The sequence below is a fragment of the Heliangelus exortis genome, chromosome 1, assembly GCF_036169615.1.
Source record: "Heliangelus exortis chromosome 1, bHelExo1.hap1, whole genome shotgun sequence".
Taxonomy (NCBI): domain Eukaryota; kingdom Metazoa; phylum Chordata; class Aves; order Apodiformes; family Trochilidae; genus Heliangelus; species Heliangelus exortis.
In genome coordinates this window covers 53,611,071-53,626,934 of record NC_092422.1, presented here as the reverse complement: position 1 = coordinate 53,626,934, position 15,864 = coordinate 53,611,071, and positions in this window count along the sequence as shown.

The window sequence follows — 15,864 nt, the reverse complement described above, 5'->3', positions numbered from 1 at the left end:
TTTAATAACAAAATTATATTTTATATAATGTAATTATTCCTTTATTGAAGTAATTACATCCGTAATGTTAAATAACAATTCCCTTGGTAATATAAACATTTCTGATTCCAAGCTCAGAGTACAATTTCTTCAACGATTCTGGTTGCGTCTCAATTGCTTGAACAGTTCTGGTACTGATAACTTGAAGATTTCAGCAGTGCTAAATCAACTCCTCATAATCTCAAGGCTTGGTGTAACAAGAAAATGTGGCAGCTCTTCTTGTTCTCTTCTTTTGAACATATTGGCTCAGCTTCAACATTTCCAAGTCATACCAGGGCGAGTTAATGCCTTCCTGCCCCATTTCTTTGCAGCACCCCTTCCTCTGCTTCCACTGCACTGCCCAAATGCAGTGCCCATTCTGCAAGGTGAAGGGCAGTAACAAATCCCCTGGAAAAAAACCTTATCTCAAAGCTATGTGATGTTTAAGTAGTTACGGTATGACAACACCTCCTCCCTGAGCCACAGCTGTTACCTCCTGCTCCGAACAAGAACAGACTAATGATTTTCCTCCTTATCTATTTCTTCATACCTCTGCGGCTTGCCAGTGAATGCTGTAACATTTCTAACATTACAGCCTTCCTGTTTTCAGTCTCCTGCTGAACAGCATGTCAGTAGGTGGCAGCCCAAGGCTCATTAAGGCAGTTCTGCAGTGCTAAATTCATAGCAGAGCCTGGATTTATGGCTTTTTCAGTGGACAATTTATTATTTTAATGCCTTTTTCCACTGCCTGTTATACTGGGAATGATGGAGACTAGCAGTAATGTGTCTAAATCCAAATTTTACTGCAAATTGCCCGACTTTATGTTCTCCAAACTGTGGCCCACAGTCAGACATTATTATTCACTGTGTGCAATGTGCACTGAAAGATGGGCTGGGTATGTACGATCATGCATTACTTTAGTATCTACCATGGGAAAGTGAGAATAGCCATCCAGGACACTCAGCAATTTTTTAACAACACACAGAAAGTTCTCTTTTTTTTTTTTTTTTTTCTGTTAGTTTTGAGAAGGAAAAAACAAAGGATGAAATTCTTTTGTGATCTTTTCATTTCAAAAGAAGACCTTCCAGAGGCATGTCCAAAATTGTTCGCGTTGCAAATAAAATCCCAACAGCTATGAACAAGCCCTGCTAATCGCTCACCCTGAGTAACTTACTTACACCCCGTGCCATGAGCAACCAGAAGAAACACCTCCATTGCCCAGGCAAGACAAGGAAAGGAGGGAAGTGGGCTTACACCAAAGCATTGGTACACAGGATATATGCATATGAATGACTGCATGTACGTGTCCATCTACACCCTCTTCCTGGATCATTGTCACACCCACTGCCACATGGTAGAATCTTGTAAAGATGGGGGCAGGGGGATGATGTGTCTTTGCTGGTGGTTCACTCAAACATAAAAAACTGTTCATTTGAGAGTGGGGCTGATTTAAAATTTGTAAGGTTAAAAATAGGAATGTGTAGGTTACCACAGAAGATGGCCACATCTCCAAGCTCCTGTCAGAAAGAAGTTCCAGTGAAGTCCAAATGCAATAGAGCATTTGCTGGCTGGGCAAAAGCCCTGATCCTCAGGAGAGCTCCAGCAGGCAGGGAGAAGGCAGGGAACAGGAAGGCTGGCAGTCTGTCCTCACATGTCTGTCCTGGCAGAAAGGGACCAAGGTCTGGAGAGCAAAGCCACTTTCCCCTTCTCTTGATTTGTATGGAGCTGCTCTGACAGAAAGGGAGGGCACTCCTTCCATCTCTGCATAAGCATGAAGCACAGAAACAGATTTGCTCTTACCATAGCAATGTCCTGGTAAAGATCATTACATTGTTCCTGCATCTGTTGTCAATGCTTTGGGTGTCTGCATCAGCCAGCAGACAAGACTCACCTGTTCTGATAAAAGGATTTCATGCAGCCCCTGTGACTGATGTGCCTGAGCCCTGGAGCTGAGTGCATATCTGACCACAGCCTCTCCTGGACAGCAGTGACACAGGTACAACCTGACACTACCCACTTCCAAATCATCCTGGTGAAGGCTACATACTCTCAGAAAGTTCGGAGAAATAAAAGGAAACAACAAAAAGATTATACAGAACAGAGTCTACTAAAGGGGAAGAGAAAGCAAGACACTGAATTGTTCCTCTGAAGGCAACCTGCCACAAAGGACCCAAAAAAAGTACTCAGTGAACCCATTGGCACAGATTGACATATTCAGTTATCACTACCACCTCCCTCTCTTATGTTTCATGCCTTGTAATAGCACAATTTCTTCACTGAATCAGGCTCACAGGTGTATGCAAAGTAGTGACTTGGTTTAATCTACTCATCCCCACAAGCTAAATAAGCTACAGCTTATTTAGGAGTTACAGCTACTGCTGCATTAGGATTGGTATTGATAGAAAGAGCAGGGAATCCATGAGAAGGCTGAGACCACAGATCCAGCAGGTTTTGGTTGTTGTTCCATAGGTCCATGTGAAACCAGAGGTGCCACACAGCCTCACAGAGAGTGAGATGCTTTATAGGCTCCTCAGGAAGATATAGAAGGGGCAGGCAGCAAATGCCTTGGCATTAAGATTTCCCTGTCAAGAATATGGTAATAAGTCAAGCAATGGTCCTGTAGGAAAAAAAAAAAAAAAAAAAAGAAAAGAGGAACTGGGAAACAGATTGGAAATACTAATGTCTAAAAGACAGCAGACATCATGGCACTCTGCATGAAAACTATATTTGACTGATAGAAAAATAGAGGCAGGAGCACAGAGGTCTGCCCAAAATCACTCAGTCAGTTACAAAAAATGAGCAAAGTTGACCTCCAGATATATCATTCTGTGTTAAGTCCTTCTTCTCCTGCAGATTCTCTTATGGTATTAATAGGCTGATGGATAACATCTTTCAGATGTTATCTGTTTATTCTGTTCAAAACATGGCTAGTTTTTATAGAATTGTCAGCCACTTTCCAATCAGCAGCTAGAGAACTGATTTTCCAAATTTCATTGGGTCAAATGCTAAGTTTTCTAAATAACTTTCCATAGAGGTTTCCTATAGAGAAATTCTTGCAACTTCCTTTTCCTCTGAAATCCTTCTCCCTGGCTGATATTCAAACAGACCGGTGGAAAAAGGATGTAAACTCAAAACATTTTGAAAACAATTAAGTTGGCTGATGAGTTAAGTTCATGCCTTCCATTTTCTCTCTGATGAGGAAGGAAGGTTTCTCAATAGTGAGCAGAGGCACCAGTGCTCACCTCCCCTTGGGACCATCTCTCCTGCAGATGCCTCCCTGGGCCTGTGCACACACGTGGTCCTCCCCCCACCCCTTTCAAGCATCCCCACTAAACCTGGAGGCTTCCTTGTCTATTTTTCTCCAGGTCTGTCTGGGAAGCCCAGGCACAGCATCCAGTCCAGCCCAGACTCCTCTTCCTGGCAGCCTTCACCAGGGCCCTCTGATGTGCCACTGGTGCTGCTTGCCTCTGATGTGGCTCAAATGTAGGGTCCCACAGTGGAAGGAAAATTGCAGCCCCAAATAGGTTTTCTTCCCACACCTGACTTTTGAAGAAACAAACTCAGGGGGCTATTAAATCAGATCAAACTTCAAAGTCAGCATTTTAAACCTCTCCAGTCTCTGCCAGCTGGAAACAGCAGAGCACACTCCTTGTCCCTCACGTTGTGTCCTCTGTACCAGCCTCTCCCTTCTATCTATCATCTGGCCAAGAAAAACCTTGTGACAGGACAGGGATTTAGTAACCTCTTTGAGCCAGACAGTCTGTACTTCTTGTGGTACCGTTGCCCAGCAAGGACACCAGTCACGAGCTTGCACTCCAATTTCCATATTTTCTGAAAATGTCTTCATAGGCACATTTGCACCAGCTACCTTCTGTGCATGGGACAAATGCAAAAAACTGTCCTGGAACAGTGTCTCTCCACCCTCCTTCAAACTCTGGCTCAGAATTCAATTCTAACGACGTATTGATCGCATTTACACACACAGTGAAGTCAAATATGTCAATATTAATGTCCTAGGAGCTCCTTAGATGAGTGAGAGATGCTCTGTAAGTCCATGAAGGTACTCAACAACCCTACTAGATAACAACAGCCTTAAAAAAATGAGACCTTAGTGTCAATACTGCTAAGGGAGGGGTTGATGCTCATGAGGGCCCAGTTCATAACCATTTTGAGCATCTCTAACAGGAAACAGAGAGGCTTTTTGGACATTCTGTGCCAAAATTTCATCCTGGCTGCCTCAGCTGCTGGTGGCAATGCCTCTGGAGCAGCAACAAGTTCAGGACAGGTTAAAGGCCAGAAAATCTTAGCACCCTGAAAGTCTAACCACCTTTTCAGATAGGTTTTGCAGCCTTCCTTGGTGTCACTGCTATACATGCAGCAGGTAAAAAGTTGATGCTAAGGCAATTTGGTGACAGAGCTCCTGTGGGTGGTTACCATGCTTGCCTATGCATCCGTAACCAGGAGTAACTTTTGAAGGATTTTGGGTCCTGCCCCATGGCCTGGGTGCAGCAGGGTTTGCTGTAGCTGAGCACATCATGTGCCAGCTGGAAGGCATCTTGCATTTCACTGTCTGGAGAGGGCAGGGAAGGACAAAGGTGAAATTTCAAGAATTCACAGCAAAAATCAGTAATTTACATTTCCTGTGTCCTCACGGTTTAGGTCTCCTCAAGAGATGGCCAGGGAAAGGAAGAAGAGGCTTCAGATAACAGTCAGATGAGGCTGGAAATATTTCTTGACAGGAAAACCCCTTCCCTGTGTAAAGATGAGAGGACAGGCACTACCCGAGTGCTGTCTCTCTCTCACACTGATTGAAGTCTTCACAGCATGTAGAGAAGGAGCTCGTGGGAAGTGGACACCTACACTATTTGCTGAAAATAAATCCAAAATATGCACAGTTTGTAAAAATATGTGACAAAATATGTCACATTTTGCGATAGGATTTATTGGGTTTATCCCACAGTTTTCACACCATAAACAGAGAAAGTCCCAGAAAGCTCAATCTTTAAACCCTTCCCTCCTCAGTTGCTAATTAATGGGTCTTTTTTAATTTCTTTTTTTTTTTTTTTTTTTTTTTTCCTTGGGCTACAGTGACCTCCAGTGGCCAACGTCAGCCTTTCATGTTTCTAAACTTCCTTTAGGAAGGGTAAAACTATCCTTGATTATTATCTGTGCGTGACAGGCGGGTGTGGAAATGGAAGCAGAAATTGAAACAGTTTACTTCTAGATCAAAGCTGAACTTTATCTCGAATTAGGTAACAAGAGAGGAGTTTAAAGGATTCATTATCTCACCACTTCTTTAACTGGTATGCTTTTAACTAAACAAGGCTTGTTTATCTATTTCTAAAGCCTTCTAGCAGCACCTCTACGTTTAGAAATCAGCCGTTCAAATTCCATGTTTCCGAATCAAACATGAAAAGTATTACAAGTTATTATAAATAAAAAAAAAAATATACAAATGTTGTAAAATGTGGAAGTAAAATGTAGAAGAATGAACAGCTAACATGTGGCAGAAGAAAAATGCAGAATTGTGTAGACTGAGCAGCTAAAAGCTTCTTGATAGTACGGTTCAAAATCATTGTATTTCAGTGTGCACCAGGGCAATGGCTTTGTTCAGGTGATAAACCTTTCCTATGCTGGACTGATGAACTTTTGTGGGAGAAGAGATGTAATGGTGTAGACCCTTATATTGCCCACAGTATAGCATGACAAATTCTATTCTATTAACAACTCCTGCCGTGTATGTGCACACATATTGCCAAGCCAGCAAGGTCAGTCTCCTTGGACTTTGCCTGAGATGGGAGCTACCATTTCACCAAGCACTACTTTTTGTAGCTGGCACTCTTCATTTTAGTTACCAAGCCACTAAAATACTATCAAGCTAAGGGTTTTCGAGGACATAGATATAAATGGAAAAAGTGTGGTTTTAAGATGAGACCAAGTCATGGAAAAGCAATTGATCTTTTTTCAGTCTGGTGCTATTGAGTTCATGTATATAACTGCAAGCAGTGGTAGCAGAATTTTTTTCTCATCTGCACTGTCTGTAGGGGCATACACAAGCTCCTGCTCCTCCCTACAAAAATATCCACAGCCATAAAAGTATTGTTTCCTGTCCCTCCATCTCCACACTGAATTTCCAGGAAATCCTTCCAGGCCTTGGTACAGCAAATATCAGAGTCCCTCAGATTACATCTTTAAAAAGGGCTAGATAACACTTCTTTCTGCTTCAAGAGCTTGCCTAGAGGTCCATTCAGTGTGAGTGATTCCCAGCAGCTCACACCCCTGTGAGAAGAGGGGTTCTTTGTTGGACAAAGGGCTGAAGGACAAATGCAACAGGGGCAGCAACAAACTGAGATGTTCCAGTAATAGCACAAAGCTCCAAGTGGCAGCCTATAAATGCCCAAAAGTGAGGCAGAAAAACTTCTTTAACAGTGACAGAGCCCAATTCTATTTCTCACATTTGTTTTTCTAAGGATCACGTCCCATGTTTTATCAAAACATCAGGTCCTCTAGATCTTTCAGCTGTAGATAGGTACAACCAGAGTCCTCCTGAACAGTCTTATTTTCCCATTATTCAAAGCCCACCTTACATCCAATACTTGTGGGATGTCATTACAATCCTTATGTTCATCATTTGGCCAAGTGACTAAAAAAGCTCTTGGCTTAGGGACAATATATTGGCAACAGATGTACCCCCTGTTCAATGTGCCAGCCCTTTATCTTTCAATACCAGAAGGGAAGGTGAAGAGCAAGCTGCATCTCCGTTGACACAAGGTGTTCCTGAACATGCAAAAAGATGCTGCAGTTCCTGTTTCTTACTTTCCAGAGCTTCAGATCCGCGTGGGGTTCACATTTCAGAGGAGAGCACAGAATGTTAGCTGGTTGGAAAGAACTTTCTGGCTGAAGGAAGAAACACCTGCCACTGTCAACCTGGATGGTGAGGAACAGCAGAAGGATGATATGAACTGCAAATACTGAGACAAGATCAAGTGAGACTTCTTGCATGCCAAAAGAAGTATTGCCCTCCTGTTGCAGAGAGCCCTCATAAGAAAAATCCTTGTAAAAAGAGACTGGAGAACAGAGTTTGTGATACAGCAGACACACAGACAGCCCTGTGCAACCCTGGGGCATTATACAAAGTGTGACATTTTTCTGTTATAATTAGTTCTCATCTAGGAATACCTAGATGTTTGCACTCAAAAAAAAGTATGTCACAGAAAATTGTGGTGTCAAAAAGTAAAGGAGAGGAGAGGAGAGGAGAGGAGAGGAGAGGAGAGGAGAGGAGAGGAGAGGAGAGGAGAGGAGAGGAGAGGAGAGGAGAGGAGAGGAGAGGAGAGGAGAGGAGAGGAGAGGAGAGGAGAGGAGAGGAGAGGAGAGGAGAGGAGAGGAGAGGAGAGGAGAGGAGAGGAGAGGAGAGGAGAGGAGAGACCCAGATTACCTGTTGCTGAGGCAACACACTATTTTGAGCCTGTGTTGGAACTTCATAGCTTTAGGAAGACTTTATATGCTTGACTTAAGCATTATCTCATTGAAATATTAGGTGTTTGCCTGAAGGTGCAAGGACAAATCCAGCCTCTTCAGTAATATTATGAATACTCCCTAGACAAGTAACAGAGAGGCAAAGCCTCCTGAGATCCAGTGAGTCTTAAAACACACCTAACATCAGTGCCTCCATCTCTGCTTACATTACACAGAACTTTAATGTATCGCTGATGACCTAGTCTGCTTAAATTAGGTATGTCCTTCTCCCACTGAAAGAAGTGGAATATGTCTCTTGATCCAGACTGGGAAGTTGTGGTACACAATTTTATGTAGTTGTCCAGTGGTTACAGCACTTTCTTTAGAAGATGAAGAGTGATGTTCAGACTTTCTTCTCATCCTAGAGCTAGATGGGAACAATCACCACTTTGAGACTGGACTGCTCTACCTCTGGGAACATAGGACTTATGGGGCCATACCCCAGAGACCCAAGGGTAAGTTTGGGTAAGCTTAACCCTGCATTGACAGAAATCAGCTTTCAGCTGAGAAGGTGCAGCAAGGAGGCTTCAGACCACTCTCTAAAATGCATACACATTTTATACCAAAATTTTATGAGACAGAAAAAAATGGATAATGCCATTTTCATTAAAAACAACCCCAGATCTGTTCTTTATCCCTCTTTCCATATTCTGTCACCCTTTTTCACCAGCAATTACAGAGAAAGAGAGATAAAAACCATGGTGGACCAACTACTGTTCTAAAGGGTGGAAACAGAGAATTTCTGTGTTTGATGTTGACAACAATGAGAAACTTAGAAAAGTGATCTTTGTTCTCCCTGAAGAGACCTTACTAAATTGCATCTACACCCCAGGCATACTCTAAACATTCCATATTGATAGTGATGAGGTTACGAGTGGGGATCCTTAATACTTATTAAAAGGCAAAATTCTCTTCACAGGCTGTGTCAGACAATTTTGGATATATGAACTTTCTCCTGCCTCTATTACTCAGCTGGTTATGGATACTACATGGACTATCTTCTGGGAGTTCACAAAAAAATGGGCACAGGGCTGAATATAAGTATTAAATAAAGCTGTGCTATTTTACACAGCTCAGCGATGAATTCCGTACGATTTCTTTTCTCATCAACCTTCTGCACAGCTTGTGCAACAGATTTCTTCCCAGTGCATTTTCCTAATTAGAATTAGCTGGGACTACTCTGACAGGGCTGGCTTATAGTACAAAACACCAGTTATGCAAAACATATCCGTTTCAGTATACACACTTTGGAATTATTTATTTGCCTATTCATGCTGATAGGAAAAACAGGCTTCAGAAGTTCAAGAGTCTCTATCCACCCTGTGGTCTGAGACAAAATCTTACAGGCACCTATGTTAGAGCACTGGGTACCACCCATCTTGGGAGACAGGGCACTAATAGGGCTCCTCAGACATTCCTTGTCACCACCCAAATCCCAGGTGTGTCTCTGAAAATAAAACGCTGAAGACTAAAACATTCCTCAGAAAGCTCCTTTCTTTGATGAAGGACTCCAGCCTGGAAAGAGGCTTATAAGAGCTGCTTATAGAATGTACTTTAAAATATTTTAATTATCATTCATATCGGGCAGAAATGGCCAAGGAAATATTTCTTCTGCTGGTAGACTCTGATCCTCCAAATCAGACTTATCAGCTATCTCCATCTGTGTCTTCCCACTGTAAATCAAAACAAGACTGTCAAGATTCAATAAACTTGGAAGGACTCACATGTCTTTCTTACCTTCTACAGCAGTGTGGCAGCAGACCCTTCCAGGGTTTCACTGTGGGAGCATCAGGACCACTTTTTTGCCATTGCTCAGGCTGATTGGGGAACATATGTAATGTTTTTCTTTTGAGAGATCAGTACAAGTAGCCATGAGAAATCAGGTGTTGCAAACAAAGTTGGTCTCCACCATCAAGAAATCCATTCAGAGTGTCCATAGATTTCTACCAATTAATAACAAAGTGCTGATGCTACTATAAACTGATTGACTCCTGGCAGGAATGCAGCCAATATCTAATGATCCATTTACTCTCCTGCCAAGGCTGAGTACCTTGGAGTGCAACAGCCATTGCTGCACTCATTGGTGTAATAATCACAGGCATCACAAGAGTAACAACATTTCCTGTTTTCAGGAACTGCTTTCAAGCCTGAAAGGAATGGGAGTATAGTCAATAACATGAAGGACAGATGGCCTATAGATAATTTGTAATAATAATAATAATCTGGTAATATATATAATCTGGGTAATCCAATATTCTGATACTCGAGATTAATCATATCAAACAAACACTGAATAATGTTCTGTAGAAAACTCATGTAATTATGGACCTCCCAGAACATGAGCACTCAGGATTTCTCTGCAATCAGACCTTATGTCTGTATAGCTCCTAAAAGCCTCTCTAAAGTAATAGTGATTTACTTGTCTCTCGATTTCCAATTACCATTCTTCCTCAGAGATAGTAATAGGGTCACACAGGTGTATTTTAGAGCTTTGTCTTTCAGATCAATAGCACAACAGCAGTGCTGGGGTCCCCAGGTCTTTAAGAAAGACATTAAGAGAGGACAAAAATGGGGGAGTGAATTTGCACTGTATGTAAGGAAGATATTCAAATGCATGGAACTCTGCTCTCAGGGAGACAGTGGACTAGACCTGATGGGGAAGATCAGAGGGGAGATCAACAGGAACATCTGATAGAACATCTGGTAGAAACAAGGTAGTGGACAAAGCCTTCTTGAAATAGTCTGAGGAATCATCAGGATCATGGTCTCTGGTTTTTTGATGCAGATGTTGGACTGGCCATATAGCAAAAGAGCTCTGCTGAATCTAATACTAGTAAATAATGTCAGGAATATGGTAGCCTGTGGCTGCATTGACTGCAGTGACCCTGAGATGGTGCCTGAAGATGCTGAGAAAAGTAAGGAAGGCAAGTGGCAGGGTAGAGACATTAGATTTCAGGAGAGAAGTCAGTCTGCTAAAGGATCCAATAGATGAGATCTCATTGTGAACTTCCCTGGAGATGAAAGGGGCCAAGAGGCTGACTGACCCTCAGAAACAAACTCCTCAAAGAAGACTTCTCTATCCCATCATGTAGAAAGTTGAGCAAGCTCTGTAGGAAACTAGCATGTTTGAAAAGAAATATATCCTGACTGAGCTCAAATGAAAAAAAGAAAGTACCAAGAAAGTGGAAGTAGGGAAGGGCTACCCAGGAAGAACACAGAGCCATTGCTCAAACATGCAGTGGCTGAGTTAGAAAATTACAGACTCAGCTGGATTAGAAGAAACAGATATGATGACTTTTATAGGAACATCAAGAGGAAAAGAAAGACAATTTAAAATGTTACTCCACTAATGAATAGGGCAAGAAAACGAATGACAAGGGACATGAAAAATTCTGAGCTCATCCCTTCCATTTTTGCCTTCATCTTAACTGGCAAGGTCAGCTCTCAGAATTTCCATATCTTTGTGCTTAGTGACAGAGTTTGATGAAAAAGGTAGTAGTAGGGTAGGACAATCAAGTTAGGGACTAACTAAGTAAACTGAGACTGCAAAAGTCCATGGGACAGGGCAGAATGTTTCTGAGGACACCAAGGTTTCTGGCTACCAAGTCTGAAAGCTGGCAATCAGAGACATCTCCCAATGGCTGGAAAAAGAGCAAGTATTTGCCCATATTCAAAAATCAGTAGAAAGAGGCTCAAGGAGACTACAGTCCAGTCTGCCTCATCCCAGTCTCCAGGAAGACTATGCAACAAGTCTTCTGGGAGGACATTTTTAACCATATATGTTTGCAAACAACCCATTTAATTTGCTAAGGACCTGAACAACCTAATTGATGTCTATGACTGATCCTGTGGATAAGCAGAGCACAGTGGATAAAATTTTCTTGTGCTTTGATGAAGTTTATCACATTTTTTCTTCAAGAGGCTCTGTAGGTCAATTACAGAGCTGCAGACTGGATGGAGGGACTACAAAGTGGTTAAAAAATTGAGAGAACCATATCACTCAAAAGGTACTGAGCAAAAGCTGAAAGCCCTGCTAGCAGCCTTTATGAGTGAGAACAGGTAGTAACCAATATTATTAAGCATTTCCATTAGTGTCCTCGGCAACTGATAAAATATATTGAAACAAAATACTTTTAAGGCACAAAACTGGGGTAAGGGCAGAGCTGCTGCTCAGAGCCACTTTGAGAGGCTGAAGGAACAGACTGAAAAAAATCACAAAGTCCAACAGAACACCATACAACAGCACTAACCTTGAGTTGACTGGCTACAGAATACCTCTGCAGAGGAGTCCTTGAAGGTTCTGATGGACCAGGAACAAAGACAGCAGTGTGGCCTTTCAATTGATTCAAGCTGGCAAGAGTGATTGATTCAAGCTGTCACTGGCAAGAGTGCAGCCAGCAGATCATTCAGAGTTATTATTACTCCTCTATGTGGCCTTATGATGTCCCATCTGCAGTATTGTGTCTGGTTCTGGAGCCCCTATTAAAAGAGATCTTAACAAATTTGAGAGAAACCAGAGGAGAAGGACTGAAATGGTTATAGGGCTGGATGAAACAGAACCTGAACTGGGTTTATTCATTCTGAAGGCAAGATTAGGGGTGAATGTCATGGCTGTCTTCTAATACCTAACATGATGGCTATAGAAAAGGTGCAGCTAGAGGTACAATGCAAAAAATTAAACAAGACAGATACCCAATTGCAGAAAGAGAAATTCCAGGTGGATATGAGGGGGGTGGAGAAGAAATCACTAGGCTACTCAGAGAAACTGTGGAATTTCCATCCTTGGAGATGTTTATATACTAACTGGACAACCTAAGTGACCTGTTGAGAGTTTGTATGTGGCCCAGATTTGAGCAGGAGGTAACCTTCAGAGATGCTGTCCAACCTAAATTATTCCAAAATTCCACAGTAGCAAATATTATCTGTGTATTGTATGGTTGGGTGGCATAACCATGCAAAAGGGAAATTTAAAACTTTATTCTTGTCTATTGCTGAGTGCTTATAGTAATAAGCTATGACATTATAACTTATTAAGTGGGTTATAATTTATGTAGGAAGTGGCAGGGAAAGGTATTTTTTATGAAAGAATAAAATTGTTTTTTCTTTAAAGTGAGCAAATTCAAACAAGATAGAGCACAGACAATTTTATATTCACAGTGGAAGAACTTTTATCCTGGACTCACCACTGTGACTGAGGTTAAAGCACTTGACATTTAGCTCAGTTCCCTCTCTGCTGTACACCTGTGTAACAGTATTTCCCTGGCATCACATAGCTATTTTAAGAACAAACATATCAATTTCTGAAGTAAATCCATAAAGCAATGGCATCTTGACAGCACCTGTCATCTTTCTTTTGTACTGAATTCATTTGAGATCCCCTCATGGTTACCAGTGCAGTATCAGTGACTGAGTGGGCAAAAATCCCTGGATCTTTCCGGTCTCCAGAGTTCAAAGGGTTTTAAACTGAACTGGGGTCTTCTAAACCCATTCAGGTTTCAGGATCCTCTGTTGTTTGGTAAATGCAGTGTTTTGTCACAGGACTGTATCACATCTGCTGCCGTATTCAAGTGATCTTTAATACCAGTCACCTGATGGAGGACAATTTATTTGCTTACCCAACACTGACTAGTGCTTGGATAATAACTAAAATAAGTTGTTAATACTTAATACTTACTTAATAACTGCCACATATGCCCTGGTTAATTACTTGAATATTTCTTGGCAGCTGCATTTCTTAGGCTGGGACTCCATTACTGCTTCTAAATGAAAGTGGGGTTTGTACGGTAGATCTGTAGTGTCACTTGAAAGTTTTTTTCTAAATGTGCAGTGGCTACAGCTTTTTCTTACAGCTGTTATAGAAGGCAAAACCCAAAATGGTGGGTTTAAAAACGCAAATGAAACCAAAACACTCAGAGCTGCAACAATTCAACAAGACAGGGCCAAAAATCAGTATGACCACATGGAAACATCACAGTGATAAAAGTGGTTGTTACTTTAATGTTGAGAACAAATGGACAATAATTTGTAAAAGACCCTGATGGAGATAGCAAAGGAAATAACTGCAATGATTTTATACATACTCTATACAAAAGGGTACATACCCTCTCTGAAAATATTAGCATATGAAAAGCATATTGTTTGCGGAAAATCTACCATATGCTGCCAAGTTGCTTAAATATATTGATGCTCAATAAGTTGTTCTTGGGTTCAAATGCAGAAAATCCAAGGAATTGTTTGAACCCATATGATATGTACCAATTTATCCCTTCAGTTATTATCATTGCCTTAACACTCTATAAGACACTGTAAATGCCTATCAGACCAAGCAGGCTCTCTGGCATTCCTTGTAGGTGGAGCTCTTCCAGCTACAAGTGTAAATGACCTTTTTCTGTCTCCACCTTTCACAAACTATAGATGCAAATGTCATGTGTATTAGCAACATAGTGCACTGCATGACAACTTATTTGAATTATTAGAACTGAGAGTGATATTAAAATGATGCCTCACTTTGGGAGTTTAAAACTTAACATTCACACCAGGCTTGTTCTCAAAGAGCAGAAATATTCTCTGTAGGCAAATGCCACATACAACTTCCACCCTCCATTGGTCATGGATCGTAACCTGCCCATCATTCCAGAGGACAAAAGGGGGCTGTATAATAGAGCATCCAGTCACCAGGGTTTTCCCAGGAACCTTCACAGAGCAATGCTAGACAGAATTGTGAGAAAGAGGACTGATGCTCCAGCACAGTAAATATTAACAGGTTTGGGGACCTAAAAGGCACAATCCTGAATCCATTCTACAAACACATTTCCTTCTGTCTTCAGCAGGAGCTCAGCAGGGGACAGCCTGTGGCCCAGATAGGAGGTCTAATCAGCAGAACAGCTATTTAAAACTGATTCCACTCAACTACTTCACTATAGCTGTCCTTTTCCTCCTTAGCCTTCATCACTCCAGACTTCACAAGATACTTTTGCTGTTACCCATTAATTACAGTGCAAATCCATTTATCCGTGACACATTTGTAAACAGAGATGCCCCTTTGGGATGCAAGGATTACAGTTTCAACCACAGTGCATTTGATGGCTGCAAGTGAGTTAGGAGAAAGGGAGGGGAGAGAGGAAATCTAGACATGGCAGAGATCCATGTTTGCTTCTCTGTTCACATAAACTGAACTACTGCTACACAAGATGTGGGGAAAAATATTACCTTTTCTGTTGCTGTGTTTTATTACAGCTGTAATGATTTAAGCACATAAGCATAAAAACATCTGTAAGCATAAAAACATCAGCTCTATACAAGCTGATATAGAGTCTTATTTTCTGACCATACTGATTGATTCAATAAAAGACCCGACCTCTACCTACAAACCTTGTCACAGGAAACTAACAAATGAGCTCTGAAAGATTTCCATTAACAATGTTCAAACCAAAACCTCACGTAAGATCTTCCAGCTAGACAGTCAGAAAGCAGAGTCAATGTACTCAGCTTCCTTTCTTCTCATGTCCTGGCCTGTTGGGTGTCAGCTTCTTCTCCCTAGTAACAAGTGACAGGATGAGAGGAAATGCCCTCATGTTGCGCCAGGGGAGGTATAGATTAGATATTAGAAAAAAAATCTCCATGGAAACGGTAATTAAACACTGGAACAGCCACCCAGGGAGGTGGTTAAATCATCATCCCAGGAGGTGTTCAAAAAAACATGCAGATGTGATGCTTAGGAACATGGTTTATCATTGGGCTCAGAAGTTAGTGAATAGTTGGACATCATGATCTTAAAAGGTCTTTTCCAACCCAAGTGATTCCATTATTACTTCTGTGTTACCTCCATGGCTCACCAAGGATGCTTCCCATACAGTCAGCAGCAAGAAAGAGCCTGCCCTTGTGATATGGTTCCTAACCCTTTTTTAAGTCAGTATCACTCTTGCCACATCTTCTCTCTCTCACCTTTTCCCTACAGCTACCTCTTCTCTGCACTATTCCCCTCATCTCCTCATCCCTCCCGCCATGTCCTCATCCATCTTACACCCCCAATTATCTTCACCTCCTCCTTTCACACATGGGATTCCCAGCTCCTACTGACAAAGCTGGACAGCTCACACTATGCTGAGAACTTTTGTGACAGAAAACCCAAATGTTTGACTGGGAGTAGGACAACAATCCAGTTATACCAGTTATTTATCATCATTGTGCCCCAGACTTGTGCCAGGCAGCCAAGTGAGTAACAAGCATCCATCACAAGAGAAGATACAAACAGTAGTATGTTCTGGAAGACACCATAAAAAAAAAAAAGTGCTCCAAATTGACAATATATAAAAAATTCCTGGAGGGAC